This window comes from Triticum aestivum, chromosome 6D (genome assembly GCF_018294505.1).
Source record: "Triticum aestivum cultivar Chinese Spring chromosome 6D, IWGSC CS RefSeq v2.1, whole genome shotgun sequence".
Taxonomy (NCBI): Eukaryota; Viridiplantae; Streptophyta; class Magnoliopsida; order Poales; family Poaceae; genus Triticum; species Triticum aestivum.
In genome coordinates, this window is record NC_057811.1 from 151,752,320 (window position 1) to 151,770,599 (window position 18,280).

The following is an 18,280-nucleotide window of genomic DNA, read 5'->3' on the forward strand; positions in this document are numbered from 1 at the left end:
AGTTCATGCAACCAGATGAAGACACGCCGTTTGGTCGACACTTGAAGGAAGTCACCAAGTACTTGAACATAGGAATACCAAGCATCACCGGAACCTACAACGCCACTTTACCTGAAGAGGAGAGCTGGAAGATTCAAGTTATCATTCCAGGAAGGACGTTTATGCCAATTACGGAACCCATGAGATTGGTTTTCGAAGCACCAACTTGGAGTTTAGGGAAGAGCATGGCCGCACACATCGCCATGGGACGCATTGGAGAAGTCTACCACCACGAGCTTAAGGATACAATTTATCAGATTTGTGGACGTCGAGACGCGCAATGGGAGATGATCAAGACCAAGAAGGATGGATCAATTGCAGCTTTCATCCAGGAGCAGAACCAACATATTCGACGCCAGGAGAACCAGATGTGCACGGACAAGGAAGAACTGAAGAAGGCATTAACGAAGATCAAGGAACTCCAAGAAGAACTCAAGGCTACACGCGAAGATTACTTGGAGGAAATCAACGCACTAGTAGGGAAGATTGACGACCTGGAGAATAAGATTGGAGCATTCGTTGGAAATCCAGTGCCAAAAGCAGAAGTCGATGAATGCACTTGTCCGGATAACTACATCATCATCGACGACACCGACTCGGAACCAAGTGAAGACGACTGGATTGATGAAGCTGGAGCAGACATCATGGAGTCTTCAACGGATCAGAATTTCTAGTAGACCACCATATCAGTAGTAGTTTTCCCCCATTTAATAGTATAGTTCAAGCACTTTGTAACGCTAGTTAGATCGATTGTTTTGCCTTGTTTGGATTGATTGAGTGATATTGATTGAATTTGTCTCATGAGCATATGGGTAGTGTTTTCTCTCTAGACCTCATTCTATTCTTAACTCTCATCTTTTCTAAACCTATCAGATGCCTCCGAGACGCGACACCGGATTTGTTTTCCCGCCAGAGATCACCCAGTTGATTCAGCAACAGAATGCCCTGATGCAAGTGTTAGTGCAGAACCAAGGCAACAACAACAACAACAACCCACCGCCACCACCACCTGTTGATCACTTAGCCCGTTTCTTAAGGCTAAACCCGCCGGTGTTTTCCAGTAGCACCGAGCCGATTGTTGCAGATGATTGGCTCCGCAAAGTTGGAAGGGAGTTGACCACTGCAGGATGCACAGATGCGGAAAGAGTGCGTTTTGCCGCACATCAGCTTGATGGACCCGCAGCATCATGGTGGGAGAATTATACAGCCACGCACCCTATTGACACTGTCACATGGGACCAGTTTCAGCAAGCTTTCCGTACAGCTCATGTTTCAGCAGGAGCTATGGCTATGAAGAAGCGTGAGTTTCGTAACCTACGCCAAGGAGGACGCACCGTAGGCCAGTATGTGGAGGAATTCAGTAAGTTAGCACGTTATGCACCAGATGACGTTGCTACAGATGCTGCCAAGCAGGAGAAATTTTTGGAAGGACTGAATGATGAACTGAGTATGCAGTTGATGGTAGCAACCTTCAACAACTACCAGGAGCTGGTAGATAGAGCTCTCATGATTGAAGGGAAGCAACAGCAGATTGAAAACCGTAAGAGGAAGTATGGACAAGGGAAGTACAATTCTGGAGCCCAGCAGAAGCCACGATTTACCCCGAAGCCGGGAGGACAGTTTCAGCATACCCATGGAGGAGGTAGTTCGCACCACCATAGTGGCTCCAAGAATGGTAATGGGAATGGAGGAGGAAACGGACAGAACCGCACCAACCCATCTACCCCAACCAAGAGAGATCTAAGTCACATTACTTGTTTCAAGTGCCAGAAGACGGGACATTATGCTACTGATTGTCCCGAAGCCCAAAATGGAAATGGCAATGGAAGCTCTGGGAAGAAGCCGAACCCGTTCAACAAAGGACATGTGAACCACGTGAGCGTGGAGGAGGTTGAAGCTCAGCCTGATGCAGTAATAGGTAAGTTTTTGGTTAAGTCATTTACTGCAACCGTTCTTTTCGATACTGGTGCATCGCATTCATACATATCAAGGGGATTCGTAAACAAGTTTAAGATGTCCACCCAAGTTCTCAAAAGCCCTATGTTAGTAACCTCGCCAGGAGCAGAGTATATGGCCACCCAAGGATGTTTTCAGATACCGTTGGCCATTGGTAGGCATGTTTTCCCCTCAGACCTCATTGTTTTGGAATCACAAGGTTTGGATGTGATTTTGGGAATGGATTGGCTATCGTTGTATGGAGGAAACATCGATTGTGCCAGCAAGACGATTTCGCTTACCACCCCGGAAGGAAAAAGGATCAAGTATGTATCTCGACATATGCCGAAGAGGACTCAAGTGAATTCCTTGTCAGGAGTTGTACAGGAGGAAGTACCAGTGGTGAAGGATTATCCGGATGTATTTCCAGAAGAGTTGCCAGGCATGCCACCAGATAGAGACATTGAGTTTTTGATTGAACTTTTGCCAGGCACAGGGCCAATATCTAAGAGACCGTACAGGATGCCCGCAAAGGATTTGGAGGAAATTAAGAAGCAGATCAAGGAGTTACTGGATAAAGGATATATTCGCCCAAGTTCGTCACCTTGGGGATCACCAGTACTTCTAGTGGAGAAGAAAGATGGATCACTGAGGATGGTTGTTGATTACCGAGGATTGAATGAAGTGACCATCAAAAACAAGTACCCACTGCCGATGATCAATGATTTGTTTGACCGCTTGCAAGGAGCTAAAGTATTTTCCAAGATCGATTTACGATCAGGATACCATCAGTTAAAGATTCGAGAGCAGGATATACCCAAGACGGCATTTACCACCAGATATGGATTGTATGAGTATACCGTTATGTCATTTGGTCTGACTAACGCACCTGCCTATTTCATGAACCTGATGAACAAAGTGTTTATGGAGTTTTTGGATAAGTTCGTCGTGGTGTTCATTGATGATATTTTAATCTTTTCCAAGGATGAAGAAGAGCATGAGGAGCATTTACGATTGGTACTTGAGAAGCTCAGAGAACATCAGTTATATGCCAAGTTCAGCAAATGTGAGTTTTGGCTGAAGGAAGTTGGATTCCTTGGACATGTTATTTCTGGAGAAGGAATAGCAGTAGACCCTGCCAAGGTTGACACAGTGACAAGTTGGGAATCACCCACGACAGTTGGAGAAATCCGGAGTTTTCTTGGACTTGCAGGATACTACCGGAGATTCATCGAGAATTTCTCGAAGATTGCTAAGCCCATGACTGAGCTATTGAAGAAGGACACCAAATTCAATTGGACTGAGGAATGTGAAGCTAGTTTCCAAGAGTTGAAGAAACGATTGGTTACATCACCAGTGTTGATTCTGCCAGATCAACGCAAGGACTATGAAGTTTATTGCGACGCTTCTCGTCGAGGACTTGGAGCAGTGCTTATGCAGGAAGGAAGAGTTGTGTCGTATGCTTCACGACAACTTAAACCCCATGAGAAGAATTATGCTACGCATGATTTGGAATTAGCAGCCGTGGTGCATGCATTGAAAACATGGAGACATTTTCTCATCGGAAACCATTGTGAGGTGTACACGGATCACAAGAGTTTGAAGTACATTTTCACGCAGAAGGAGTTAAATCTCAAACAGAGAAGATGGTTGGAGCACATTAAAGATTATGATATGAGATTGCATTATCACCCAGGAAAGGCTAACGTAGTAGCAGACGCGTTGAGCCGCAAGAGTCATGTCAACACCCTCATGACAGGAGAATTACCTCAGGAGTTAGCCGAGGACCTTCGCGAGCTATGTTTGGAGATAGTCCCAAGAGGTTATTTAGCGACATTGGAGATTCAGTCTACCTTGATGGAAAGGACCAGAGAAGCTCAGAAGGCAGACAAGGAGATTGAAGAGATAAAGGAGAAGATGAGCAAAGGAAAAGCCAAGGGATTTCGTGAGGATGAGCACGATACCTTATGGTTCGAGGACCGCGTATATGTGCCAAATGATCCGGAGATCAGGAAGTTGATTTTGCAAGAAGCCCATGATTCACCGTACTCGATTCACCCAGGGAATACCAAGATGTATTTGGATTTGAAGAATACTTTCTGGTGGACCGGAATGAAGAAGGATATTGCGGAGTATGTAGCAGTTTGTGATGTATGTCAGAGAGTGAAGGCAGAGCATCAGAAGCCAGCAGGATTGCTACAACCATTGCCGATACCCGAATGGAAGTGGGATAAAATAGGCATGGATTTTATCACCGGATTACCCAGGACTCGTTCAGGCTATGACTCGATATGGGTTGTAGTTGATCGATTGACGAAAGTGGCTCATTTCATTCCAGTGAAGACCACTACACCAGTGCTAAGTTGGCAAAGATATACATGACCAGGATCGTATGTTTGCATGGAGTTCCAAGGACCATTGTATCAGACAGAGGAACCCAATTTACCTCGAAATTTTGGAAGTAGTTACATGAAACATTGGGAACCAGGCTGGAATTCAGTACAGCTTTTCACCCGCAGACAGATGGACAGACCGAGAGAGTCAACCAGATTTTGGAGGACATGTTGAGAGCATGTGCACTAGATTATGGATCTAGTTGGGACGACAATTTGCCATATGCGGAGTTTTCGTATAACAACAGTTATCAAACCAGTTTGAAGATGGCCCCTTTCGAAGCCTTGTACGGAAGGAGGTGTAGAACACCGTTGTTATGGGACGAAGTTGGAGATCGTCAGTTGTTTGGACCAGATTTGATTAAGGAGTCTGAACAGAAAGTGAGGTTGATTCGCGATAGGCTCAAGGTAGCCCAGTCCAGGCAGAAGAGTTACGCTGATTCTAAACGAAAGGAGACAGTTCACAAAGTCGGAGACCGAGTGTATCTTCGAGTATCACCACTTCGTGGAGTGAAGCGCTTTGGAGTTAAAGGAAAGTTAGCGCCCCGTTTTATCGGACCATACAGAGTGTTGGAACGTATGGGAGAAGTTGCTTACAAGTTGGAATTGCCCGAAGGATTGTCTGGAGTACATGATGTATTTCACGTTTCGCAGTTGAAGAAGTGCCACGCAGAGATGGCTGAGATACCACTGAGAGATACTGTGCCACTGGAAGCGATTCAGTTGGAAAGTGATTTGACTTATGAGGAGAAACCAGTTAAGATTCTCGAGTATGCCAGCCGAGTTACCCGCAGCAAGGTTATCAAGTTTTGCAAAGTTCAGTGGAGTCACCACACAGAAGATGAAGCCACCTAGGAGCGAGAGGAAGATCTACGGAAAGACCACTCCCACCTGTTTTCTAGCCAACCCGAATCTCGAGGGCGAGATTCATCTTAAGGGGGGTAGGTTTGTAACATCCCAAATTTTCAATTTGGTATGTTATACATAGATCATCTTTGCATATCATGTTTTATTGCATTTTGACAAATCCTCGATAAATCCTAAGCAACTCAAGGACCCTCGGAGAGAGTTGGGGGTTTTCTCAAATTTTCATATTTGATTTTCATCAAATAATAAGACGAGGATTTTGGTTTTAATTATTTTTCTCTCCGGAAAAAAATATTTCACTTTAAAATAAAACGAGAGGAGAAAACATGACTTCTCCAAAACAATTGAAATACTGGAGGAAAAATGTTAAAATCATTATTTGGAATTTATTTGCAATTTTTATTGCATTAAAAATATTGCATGTTTTCAAAATATTTATTTTGATTTAAAAAAATGTTCACCCTATTCTAGATTTTCTAGCAAGACGGGGAAAATTTATTTCATATTTTTCCGATTTTTATTTATTTTTCTACGTATTATTTTTCGCGGAACTTATTTAAAAAAAAAGCACGACGCCCGACCGGGCCGAAGCCCAGCCGAGCGCTGGCCCGCCTCGCGCCTCTCCTCTTCCCGCACGACGCCGAGCCGCCGCCGGAGTCCGCCCCGGCCACGCCGCCCCGGCCGCCCCCTTCCCCAAGCTTCGGACCCCCCTCCTTAAATAGCCCCCCTCTCTCTCCCTCAACCCGCAAGCCGCCGCCGCCGCCCTCACCGCCGAGCCCGCCGCCGCCCGCATCCCACCGCCGCCGCCGCCGGAGTCGCGCCCGCCGCCGCCCCTCGCGCCCCCCCGACCCCCGAGCCCGCGCCCGAGCCCGGAGCCCCGCCGGAGCCCCTCGCCGGAGTAGCCCGACGAGGTACTGCCCGATGCCTTTGACCTTTGCCGGTTTTCGTTTAAAAAAAACCCTTCGTTTAAAAAAACCCTAGATCGGTTTTTTTTCGGTTTTATTATTTTTGCGAGCGTTCACCGAACCGTCCGTTTTAACGAACGCGTTCGTCGGTTTCTCTGATAACGAACGTCCGTTATTTAACCGTTCGACCGTTTTTCTTTTTCATCGGATTTTTCTCGTTATTTTCTCAGATTCGATTTCTGATCAAATCTTCGATTCTGTTTAACTTCTCGCTCGTTTATCGAAATCAGGCGATTCAAGCACCTAGAGTTTCGTCTCGAAATTCTCTTTTCGTTTAATCTACTCAAACAAGTTTTTGTTACAGTAAAATTTGACCTAGATCCAGATTAGCAAACGAAGTTTCTTTCTTTCGCCATTTGACTTTCGTTGCTTCTTTCGAGTTGATTCTTTTTGCAAACCGGAGTTCTTAAGTTGAACTTTCTGGTTGGATCTTTCATTCGAGTTTTACCTATGCATTAGATGAGTACTGATTGTATGCTTGTTTGTTTGCGATAGAGTACCCGGAGTGTGCCGCTTGTTACTTCGACTCGCTAGGTTTTGCGGATCATCAGCAAGGCAAGTAACACTTTGATCATACCCCGTTCATACCCAGTTTTATTGCATTAGATCTGTTTTCTAGAACACTTGCATGGTTAGGATCTAATTAAATTGTGGGTATTGGGAAGTAGTTGAGGTAGTACCTATTACCTGTTTTATTTTATCAAACCCTTGGGAGTTACTTCTACGTTGCTATTATATTGCCATGCTATGCTCGTAGACGTGGATTTGGGTTTGAGTGATATTCATATGTGAAAAACGTTTCAGGCTGATAAGCTCAAACCCAAAGCGGATAAATGCATCTTCATAGAAAACCCAAAACAGTTGGGTATACCTCCTATTTCAGATCTGGAAGCAAAAGTAATTGCTTCTAGAAACGAGTCCTTTCTCGAGGAAAAGTTTCTCTCGAAAGAATTGAGTGGGAGGATGGTGGAGACTCGATAAGGTTATTGAATCGTCACTTCAATTAGTGTGTAGCAGGGCACAGGAAGTTGTTCCTGTGGCACCTACACCAATTGAAGTGGAAGCTTATGATAGTGATCATGAAACTTCGGATCAAGTCACTACCAAACCTCGTAGGACGACGAGGATGCGTACTACTTCAGAGTAGTACGTGATCCTGTCTTGGAAGTCATGTTGCTAGACAACAATGAACCTATGAGCTATGGGGAAGCGATGGTGGGCCCGGATTCTAACGAATGGTTAGAAGCCATGAAATCTGAGATAAATGGATCTTTAAGAAGAAGACGGACGTGGACGGTAATGTTACCATCTATGAAGCTCGACTTGTGGCTAAGAGTATTTCCACAAGTTCAAGGAGTTGACTACGATGAGATTTTTCTCATCCGTAGCGATGCTTAAGTCCGTCGGAATCATGTTAGCATTAGCTGCATTTATGAAATCTGGCAGATGGATGTCAAAACAAGTTTCCTTACCAATTTTCGTAAGGAAAGGTTGTATGTGATACAATCAGAAAGGTTTTGTCGATCCTAAGGATGCTAAAAGGTATGCTAGCTCCAGCCATCCTTCCATGGACTAGAGCAAGCATCTCGGAGTCAGAATATACGCTTTGATGGAGTGATCAAAGTTTTTGGGTTTATACAAAGTTTGTTAGAAACTTGTATTTACAATAAAGTGAGTGGGAGCGCTACAACATTTCTGATAAGTATATGTGAATGACATATCGTTGATCCGAAATGATGTAAAATTTCTGAAAAGCATAAAGGGTTGTTTGAAAGGAGTTTTTCAAAGGAAGACCTGGATAAAAGCTGCTTACATATTGGGCATCAAGATCTATAGAGATAGATCAAGACACCCGATGATACTTTCAAAGAACGCACACCTTGACATGTTTTTGAAAGAGTTCAAAATAGATCAGCAAAGGAGTTCTTGGCTGTGTTACAAGGTGTGAGTATTGAGTAAGATTCAAGACCTGACTACAGCAGAAGAGAGAAAGGACGAAGGTCGTCCCCTATGCTTTAGACATAGGCTCTACAGTATGCTATGCTGTGTACCGCACATGTAGTGTGCCTTGCCATGAGTTGGTCAAGGGGTACAATAGTGATCCGGAAATGGATCACATGACAGCGGTCGAACTTATCCTTAGTATCTAGTGGACTAAGGAATTTTCTCAATTATGGAGGTGAAAAGGAGTTCGTCGTAAAGGGTTACGTCGATGCGAACTTTGACACTAATCCGGATGACTCTGAGTAGTAAACCGGATTCGTATAGTAGAGCAGTTATTTGAAATGGCTCCAAGTAGCGCGTGGTAGCATCCACAAGATGACATAAATATTCGTAAAGCACGCACGGATCTGAAAGGTTCAGACCCGTTGACTAATAACCTCTCTCACTAGCATAACATGATCAAACCAGAACTCATTGAGTGTTAATCACATAGAGATGTGAACTAGATTGTTGACTCTAGTAAACTCTTGGGTGTTGGTCGCATGGTGATGTGACCTGTGAGTGTTAATCACATGGTGATGTGAACTAGATTATTGACTCTAGTGCAAGTGGGAGACTGTTGGAAATATGCCCTAGAGGCAATAATAAATTGGTTATTGTTATATTTCCTTGTTCATGATAAACGTTTATTATCCATGCTAGAATTGTATTGATAGGAAACTCAGATACATGTGTGGATACATATACAACACCATGTCCCTAGTAAGCCTCTAGTTGACTAGCTCGTTGATCAATAGATGGTTACGGTTTCCTGACCATGGACATTGGATGTCGTTGATAACGGGATCACATCATTAGGAGAATGATGTGATGGACAAGACCCAATCCTAAGCCTAGCACAAGATCGTGTAGTTCGTTTGCTCAGAGCTTTTCTAATGTCAAGTATCATTTCCTTAGACCATGAGATTGTGCAACTCCCGGATACCGTAGGAATGCTTTGGGTGTACCAAACGTCACAACGTAACTGGGTGGCTATAAAGGTGCACTACAGGTATCTCCGAAAGTGTCTGTTGGGTTGGCACGAATCGAGACTGGGATTTGTCACTCCGTGTAAACGGAGAGATATCTCTGGGCCCACTCGGTAGGACATCATCATAATGTGCACAATGTGACCAAGGAGTTGATCACGGGATGATGTGAGTTACGGAACGAGTAAAGAGACTGGCCAGTAACGAGATTAAGTATAGGGATACCGACGATCGAATCTCGGGCAAGTAACATATCGATAGACAAAGGGAATTGCATACGGGATTGATTGAATCCCCGACATCGTGGTTCATCCGATGAGATCATCGTGGAACATGTGGGAGCCAACATGGGTATCCAGATCCCGTTGTTGGTTATTGACCGGAGAACGTCTCGGTCATGTCTGCATGGTTCCCGAACCCGTAGGGTCTACATACTTAAGGTTCGATGACGCTAGGGTTATAGGGAAAAGATATACGTGGTTACCAAATGTTGTTCGGAGTCCCGGATGAGATCCCGGACGTCACGAGGAGTTCTGGAATGGTCCGGAGGTAAAGATTTATATATGGGAAGTCCTGTTTTGGTCACCGGAAAAGTTTCGGGTGATATCGGTAATGTACCAGGACCACCGGGAGGGTCCCGGGGATCCACCAAGTGGGGCCACCAGTCCCAGAAGGCTGCGTGGGCCAAGTGTGGGAGGGGACCAGCCCCAGGTGGGCTGGTGCGCCCCCACCAAGGCCCAAGGCGCATGGGAGAGTGGGAGGGGGCAAACCCTAGGTCCAGATGGGCCTTAAGGCCCACCCTAGTGGCGCCCCCCCTCTCCTCCCCTTGGCCGCCCCCTAGATGGGATCTAGGGCTGGCCACCAGCCCTTGGGGTGGAAACCCTAGAGGGGGCGCAGCCCCCTCCCCCTATAGATAGTTGAGGTTTGGGGCTGCCCAAGACATGAGAACGTCTCTCTTTCGGCGCAGCACTACCCCTCTCCCTCCTCCTCCTCTCCCGCGGTGCTTGGCGAAGCCCTGCGGGATTGCCACGCTCCTCCACCACCACCACGCCGTCGTGCTGCTGCTGGACGGAGTCTTCCTCAACCTCTCCCTCTCTCCTTGCTGGATAAAGGCGTGGGAGACGTCACCGGGCTGCACGTGTGTTGAACGCGGAGGCACCGTTCTTCGGTGCTTAAATCGGAATCAACCGCGATCTGAATCGCTACGAGTACGACTCCTTCATCCGCGTTCTTGCAACGCTTCCGCATCGCGATCTACAATGGTATGTAGATGCACTCCCCTTCCCCTCGTTGCTAGATTACTCCATAGATTGATCTTGGTGATGCGTAGAAAATTTTGAATTTCTGCTACGTTCCCCAACACCACTTTCATTCATGCGTTCTGCTTTCTTCCTCTGACCAACCAGCTAACCAAGATCTGCAAAAAGGAATAAAATTGTAAAGCAATTTAGCATAGTAACGCAGCACTTATATATTATATATTGGCGAAAACATGTGATCATCTGCCCAGCAAATACCTTTCATTGAGTTAGTTATTATTACACGTGCATTGTTCCATTCACTCGGCAATAAATGGATGATCTTTTCGATATAAAATGCTGGATGTGAACTACAAAGTGATCGAAGATCACATTAGATGGAGATATTGCTACTAACTCAGCAGCTGGAACTACCGCGAATACTAATATTAGCTTTGACACTTGTCTATAGCTAAGTAATGGGATCAAATTTGTCTTCTTTTAAAAAAACATGTAAGATCAGTTTCGTACTTTTTTGAATGAATTGGCAATGTTCCTCAATTAAATTCAGCATAAGGCCTTTAATTAAAGTTGGTCCCCAGTTCTTGTTTTATGGTCATTTTATTTGGACCAACACAAAAGCTTTGTGTGAGTTTAATAAAGAACTCTAAGCTAACTCAAGTTTACACATAAACTCAAAATTACAAGGAAAATGGAAAAATATAATGGTGCCATGTTCAAAAGGTTTCCTTTGCAAACTTAGCCGCTGCCAATGGTTATCCAACAACAAACTAAAAAGATAATATAATCATTAAATATTACTCCCTCCGTTCCTAAATATAAGTCTTTTTAGACATTTCAAATGGACTACAACATACGGATGTATATAGACATATTTTAGAGCGTAGATTCACTCATTTTGCTCCGTATGTAGTCATTTGTTGGAATCTCTAGAAAGACTTATATTTAGGTACGGAGGGAGTACTCTAGAAGGAATCTCGTTGCATGACAATTTGTACCATAAATCATGTTTACTACATAAGCAACTTTATATATACCATGTCCCAAATAAACTCTTGTAAATACACCAGAGGTCTTAGAACTTGCACGCGGCGGTCATTTTGGTGCACAAAGTTATAAAATACGTGTTTGTGGTTACTAAACTTGCGAGACTGTTCAAATACAGTCACTCTCTCTGTATGCAGGCGTATCCGTCGACGCCAGCATGGAACGGGCCCGCTGTTAATGACACATGGACGCATTTTTGCACAAAACCCGTTCTTCTCCTTCTTCTTTTCTATGCAAAATAAAAAATCAACCATCGATGGGACGAAAAGTTTAACTGCCAGCTCCCGAACCCCCGACCTAATGCTAGTACAATACAGGTCACACAAACTGCACCACACATCTGTAGACAGCTATTAAGGATAACTAAGATTAATGTACAAAAACGGAAGCGCTCATGGAACAGAAATGGGCTGTGGTCCAGCGACCCATTTTGCACTTGTTTATTTTTCAGAAATTTGTAGATAGTATGTAAATTCTAATGCCATTAATAAGAGAACTTTCAAATATTTTTCATGTATTATTCTAAAATAATACTTATGAATTATAAAAACGCTTGCATAATAATAACACCAATTGTTTTTAAAATATTCATAATAATAATATGTGCATTTTCTTAGAAATATTCATAATTAAAAAACAATCTGTATCATTACACCTATTCGTTTTATTTGAGAAATTCGTGGATCACAAAAAATTGTTCGTGTATTATTTTCAAATAATATTGTTTGTGCAATTCAAAATATGTACATGCATTAAAAAAACTACATGAAATTTATAAAAATGTTTAAACACTGAAAAATATTCGTGTAAATTAAGAAATGTACATTGCATTTAAAAAAATGTTGGCACATTTAAAAAAAATTGTGAATTTTACACAATGTACAATTATGTTCGCATGGTTCAAAAAACTGTTCGCGTAGTTTTTCTATTGCATGAACATATTTTGAATTACACGACCACTTTTTACAATGTTTAAACATTTTTTAAAATGGCACGTACTTACAGAGAACAAGAGTGATAAGAACATATACATTGTCTATCTCTAAATTACATCACATGTCGCAGTTGCTTGGCGGTTGGCTTATGCGCGAGTGAATCTCCATGTCACAGGTTCGAACCCACCGGTTGCACTTTGCATTCTTATTATTAGAAGACATAAATTTCTTCATTATTATTTTTTGGGTCCACCCTGATAGGATGTATAATATAGTCGTGCAAAGTAAACACATGATACTGTTGGCGTGGTGGTTGTTCAGTCGTGCCACTCAGCAGTACGTCCAAGGATGGAACCACGCCGCCCCACTATTTTTCTTATTTTAGGGGTTCCTATGTAAATAAAAAAAGAGCTGCGGGCTTCTCTACAAATCTATCATACAAGAGCAATTACGGTGGTTGAGAGCGGGCCCATGCCATGCTGGCGTTGACGGATACGCATGCATACGGTGAGAGTGACTGTATTTGAACGGCCTCGCAAGTTTAGTGACCACAAACACGTATTTTGCAACTTTGTGCACCAAAGTGACCGCCGCGCGCAAGTTTTAAGACCTCTGGTGTATTTACCTCTAAACTCGAGAATAATCAAATGGCGAGGTGAACAAGATCTCTAGCTCGTACCAAGAATTCAATGTTTTATGGGTATGTGCATCATTTGATGCACATGCTTTTACGAAAAGACGAAGTAATTCATTTATTTTGCATGTCAAACCGTTCAGCTGCTAATGTTTTATGTTAAGTACTTCCTCCGCCCGAAATTACTTGCCGCTCAAACGGCATTCATTTGAGCGACAAGTAATTCCAAACAGAGGAAGTAATAATTAGTTCTCCATCCAATTGAATTCAACAAAGCCTGGCAAAAATCTTATTTACCTTCTGATCAGTTGAGACTTGAGAGAGCCACAGGCTCCTTACCACGGAAGAGCACGATCCATGAATCTGCGCAGCAATCCCATCAACGAGATTAGTTGCTTGTCTTTGGAGCAAGCCATCTAATCTCTAAATGCATTTACTGCTGAAAAGCACAACCCACTACTTCTTCATATCCACATCGTTCATCTCCCTGTATCATTAATTAGCAGGCTTTCCGTCTTTGCTAAAGACAAGGTGCAGCATCTGCTGCTGATAGTGTAGTTCGACACCTACGCAAGAACACAGAAGCCACATACCGTCAGATCACAAGGCTCAGTGTGTGAAAAGAAGGTTTCAAATACCGTGTAATCGCAAACCATTCTTCATAAAACTGAAAACACACGGTACAGCTCGGTATGGAATAACACTTCTGCTCTTCCGGATCGTTTTCTTCACCACCGGTGTCTGCAAGCGACCTTCCCTTTTTTGCTTGTGGCTGGGTAGGCCACCTTCCTACCCAGGGACATGTTTTATGGTAAAAGGAGGAGCCTTTTGCCCTTTGCAGGTGAGCAGCGTCCGTGTACTATAGTGGCGGTGTGGGGTGGTCTCGGTGTGTATATAACAAGTCACAGTTGGGGGAATTATGATAGTGTAAATTACCTTGGGAGAAGAAAATGTTTTCTCTCGACTCGCCCGCTCTTTCCACCATCTTCCTCTTAGCAGATTGCCTATGCAAATTGTCAGTAGTGGCAAATATTGATTCAACGACATAAGTTATGACTATTGCTACATATGCAAAATAGGAGGCAGAAAAGTTACAGGATATGTCAAGGTAGAAACATAGGACATAGTAAGTATTTTCAGATCCGTGCATGTAATCCTTGAGAAGTTGAGGGAGGTATTCCAGTATCTCCCTAAATATAATTTCTTTGATGTCTTCTTTGGTAAACTTTCTTTGTTCAAACTCGAAATCATTTTTCAAGTTCACGAGCATGATGCTTCTCTCTCCACTTCCACGGGATCCTTAAAAAAGAGATAAACCATGAATGTATGACTTTGTAAAGTAAAAACAAATGACAACGAATTTGACTGATCACTCTGAATCCGACGGTGACAATCAAATGCGTACCATCGCGCACCTGCTTAACCCCCAAGCCTCGAGGGCCACCCTCATGTGTGTGTGTGCCGCTGCCCTGCTCCAAAGACTACTCTTTGCCGCTGCACCGAGGTCACACACAGCCATGCCACAGTACAACGCTGTGCTGAGGCTACACACATGACCATGCCACAGTACATCACTACCGTCTTGCTCTTTATGCTTTTTCCCCATGCAGTCCCAGCCTCCACCCCGCCTCCCCATCTACATAGCCACGACGGGGCCATACCAGCTCACGCCGACACCCACCCAGGGGCATCATGTACACTCGGATACCCTCTGACTACTGCAGATATAAGGATGAAAAACAGAAGTTCAGTTAGTGCCTTACTTCAAGAATATCAAGACCCTGCATTAGAGATCTATATATCTCAGTTTTGGTTGCAATCATCTTGACAATCAGAGAGACCACTCTGCCCCTCAACTAATTAATAGTACTGTTCTGTTTGACTCATCAACTTGAGCAAACACAAACACTTTTAGTCAAGGTACAGGCTACAATCGTCAGTACATCTAGGTAGCAGTCAAGGTACATGCTACAATCATCAGTACATCTAGGTAGCAGTCATATGAATATAAGCTCAGATGGAAACTTACGTGCTTCATCCTCTTCTTTTCAATCATCATCGTCATCAAACTCGATATACTGCAGAGTGAGAACATGTGAGTCAAACCTGACAATATTTTACCAACAAAATTATGCATGTGCACCCATTTCATAAGAATATGGGTTGTATGTCATAAAAATATATTATCGAAAAATTCTTTGAAATGTGCATCTAATGGCATATAACTCATATTTTGTTGGTATAATCAATTATCAAAGTTATTAAAAAATATGAAGTGGTCATTTATTAGTAGAAGGATGGAGTATTTACTTCAAAACTGAGATGGGGAATGACCGAAAAGCTTCATGTTTACCTTTTATTTAACGCTTATTTGCAGGAATCAGTATGGGGGATGTGGTGATTGTTGGAGCATCTCTTTTTCAGTTTCCCGCGCCAAGACCTAAAGAAAAAAATGCCGAGTGTGGGGGGCTGACCTTGCTGCTGCAGGCTAGCGTAGATCGAGGAGGCAGTGGCTGCGGGTTTGTAGTAAGACGTCAGGAGAGGGTGATGCCTGGGTCATTGGATGTCACCCCCAAGCATCGATCTCCCCTTCCTGCTTTTGATTGCCTCCTGATCTCACAAGAGCGGCTGGAAGGCACACGTGCCGCTAGGCTCATCTTCCTCGTCGCCCCATGTAGGAGATGAATACAACACCCATGGCCAGGATACGCGGACGCGGGCACCGGCTGCCCTACACGCGGGAAGATGGATAGTACCATGCCCCGACCTTGACGGCTCACCAGCGGCTCGGATCTGGAGCGGAGGCGTCGGCGAGTGAGGAGGCCACGACCATCGTGGCGTCGGCGGAGACCCATGGCGTGGGCTGCACATCAAGACATCGGCGACAGGGCGGGGGCGCGCTGCATTGGAGAGGTCGCGCGCGATTGGACGGGCACTGGTGAGCGTGAGGCCCTGGGTCGAGGAGATCAGGCGGCGCTCGAAGCCGCCTCCCCGCCATGGTGGGAGGTGCCATCTAGATCGGGGGAAAGAGAGGCGAGGGGATGGATGGGAGAAGGTGCGAGGCTAGGGATCGGAGAGAGGACGGCGGCGGCGACGGGAGGGGATCGAGAGGAAGGGCGTTCCTCCTGCGGGGTGGTTTTCTTGGGGTGCGTGCGTGGGGGTGGGGTGAGGTGGGGTGGGGAGGTGACGAAAAAACCAGCGAAAAAAAACGTACGAAAAAAACCGTCTCTGGTGGGACGAAAATTGACCGTCGGAGACTACCAGCTACTCCATTAAAAGTAGAGATTAAGTTCATAAGAACAGAGTAAGGATTTAAGTAAGATGACATGATGTAGAGGGATAAACTCATGCAATATGATATAAACCCCATCTTGTTACCCTCGATGGCAACAATACAATATGTGCCTTGCTGCCCCTACTGTCACTGGGAAAGGACACCGCAAGATTGAACCCAAAACTAAGCACTTCTCCCATGGCAAGAAAGATCAATCTAGTGGGCCAAACCAAAATGATAATTCGAAGAGACTTGCAAAGATAACCAATCATACATAAAAGAATTCAGAGAAGATTCAAATATTGTTCATAGATAAACTTGATCATAAACCCACAATTCATCGGTCTCAACAGACACACCGCAAAAGAAGATTACATCGAATAGATCTCCACAAGAGAGGGGGAGAACATTGTATTGAGATCCAAAAAGAGAGAAGTAGCCATCTAGCTAATAACTATGGACCCGAAGGTCTGAGGTAAACTACTCACACATCATCGGAGATGCTATGGCGTTGATGTAGAAGCCCTCCGTGATCGATGCCCCCTCCGGCAGAGCTCCGGAAAAGGCCCCAAGATGGGATCTCATGGGTACAGAAGGTTGCGGCGGTGGAATTAGGTTTTTGGCTCCGTATTTGATAGTTTGGGGGTACGTAGGTATATATAGGAGGAAGAAGTATGTCGGTGGAGCAACATGGGGCCCACGAGGGTGGAGGGCGCGCCCCCCTACCTCGTGCCTTCCTGGTTGATGTCTTGACGTAGGGTCCAAGTCCTCTGGATTACGTTCGTTCCGAAAATCACATTCCCGAAGGTTTCATTCCGTTTGGACTCCGTTTGATTTTTTTTCTGCGAAACTCAGAAATAGGCAAAAAACAGCAATTCTGGGCTAGGCCTCCGGTTAATAGGTTAGTCCCAAAAATAATATAAAAGTGTATAATAAAGCCCATTAATGTCCAAAACAGAATATAATATAGCATGGAACAATCAGAAATTATAGATACGTTGGAGACGTATCAAGCATCCCCAAGCTTAATTCCTGCTCGTCCTCGAGTAGGTAATGATAAAAACAGAATTTTTGATGTGGAATGCTACTTGGCATAATTTCAATGTAATTCTCTTAGTTGTGGTATGAATATTCAGATCCGAAAGATTTAAGACAAAAGTTTAATATTGACATAAAAATAATAATACTTCAAGCATACTAACTAAGCAATTATGTCTTCTCAAAATAACATGGCCAAAGAAAGTTATCCCTACAAAATCATATAGTCTGGCTATGCTCTATCTTCACCATACAAAGTATTTAAATCATGCACAACCCCGATGACAAGCCAAGCAATTGTTTCATACTTTTAATGTTCGCAAACTTTTTCAATCTTCACGCAATACATGAGCGCGAGCCATGGACATAGCACTATATGTGGAATAGAATGGTGGTTGTGGAGAAGAAAAAAAAGAAGAAGATAGTCTCACATCAACTAGGCGTATCAACGGGCTATGGAGATGCCCATTAATATATATCAATGTGAGTGAGTAGGGATTGCCATGCAACGAATGCACTTAGAGCTATAAGTATATAAAAGCTCAACAAAAGGAACTAAGTGGGCGTGCATCCAACTCGCTTGCTCATGAAGACCTAGGGCATTTTGAGGAAGCCCATCATTGGAATATACAAGCCAAGTTCTCTAATGAAAATTTCCCACTAGTATATGAAAGTGATATCACATGAGACTCTCTATCATGAAGATCATGGTGCTACTTTGAAGCACAAGTGTGGTAAAAGGATAGTAACATTGTCCCTTCTCTCTTTTTCTCTCATTTTTTATTTGGGCCTTTTCTCTTTTTTATGGCCTCTTCTTTTTTTAGTGCGGAGTCTCATCCCGACATGTGGGGGAATCATAGTCTCCATCATCCTTTCCTCACTTGGGACAATGCTCTAAAAATGATGATCATCACACTTTTAT

General features: G+C 44.0%; 1 long non-coding RNA gene across 4 annotated transcripts; it reads right to left on the reverse strand.

Moving 5' to 3' along the window:
• Positions 1-10,469: 10,469 nt before the first annotated feature.
• LOC123144230 (uncharacterized) lies at positions 10,470-16,191 on the reverse strand. 4 transcript variants are annotated; one of them, XR_006471343.1, is made up of 6 exons: positions 15,400-16,191; positions 15,076-15,124; positions 14,462-14,764; positions 13,983-14,345; positions 13,344-13,612; positions 10,470-10,588 (listed from the first exon to the last, which is right to left on the reverse strand). It is a non-coding gene; the product is annotated as an uncharacterized lncRNA (long non-coding RNA). The 4 variants fall into 4 exon arrangements; XR_006471341.1 differs by having other exon boundaries at positions 13,344-14,345; positions 15,521-16,191; XR_006471340.1 differs by having other exon boundaries at positions 13,344-14,345.
• Between the last annotated feature and the right edge of the window lie 2,089 nt (positions 16,192-18,280).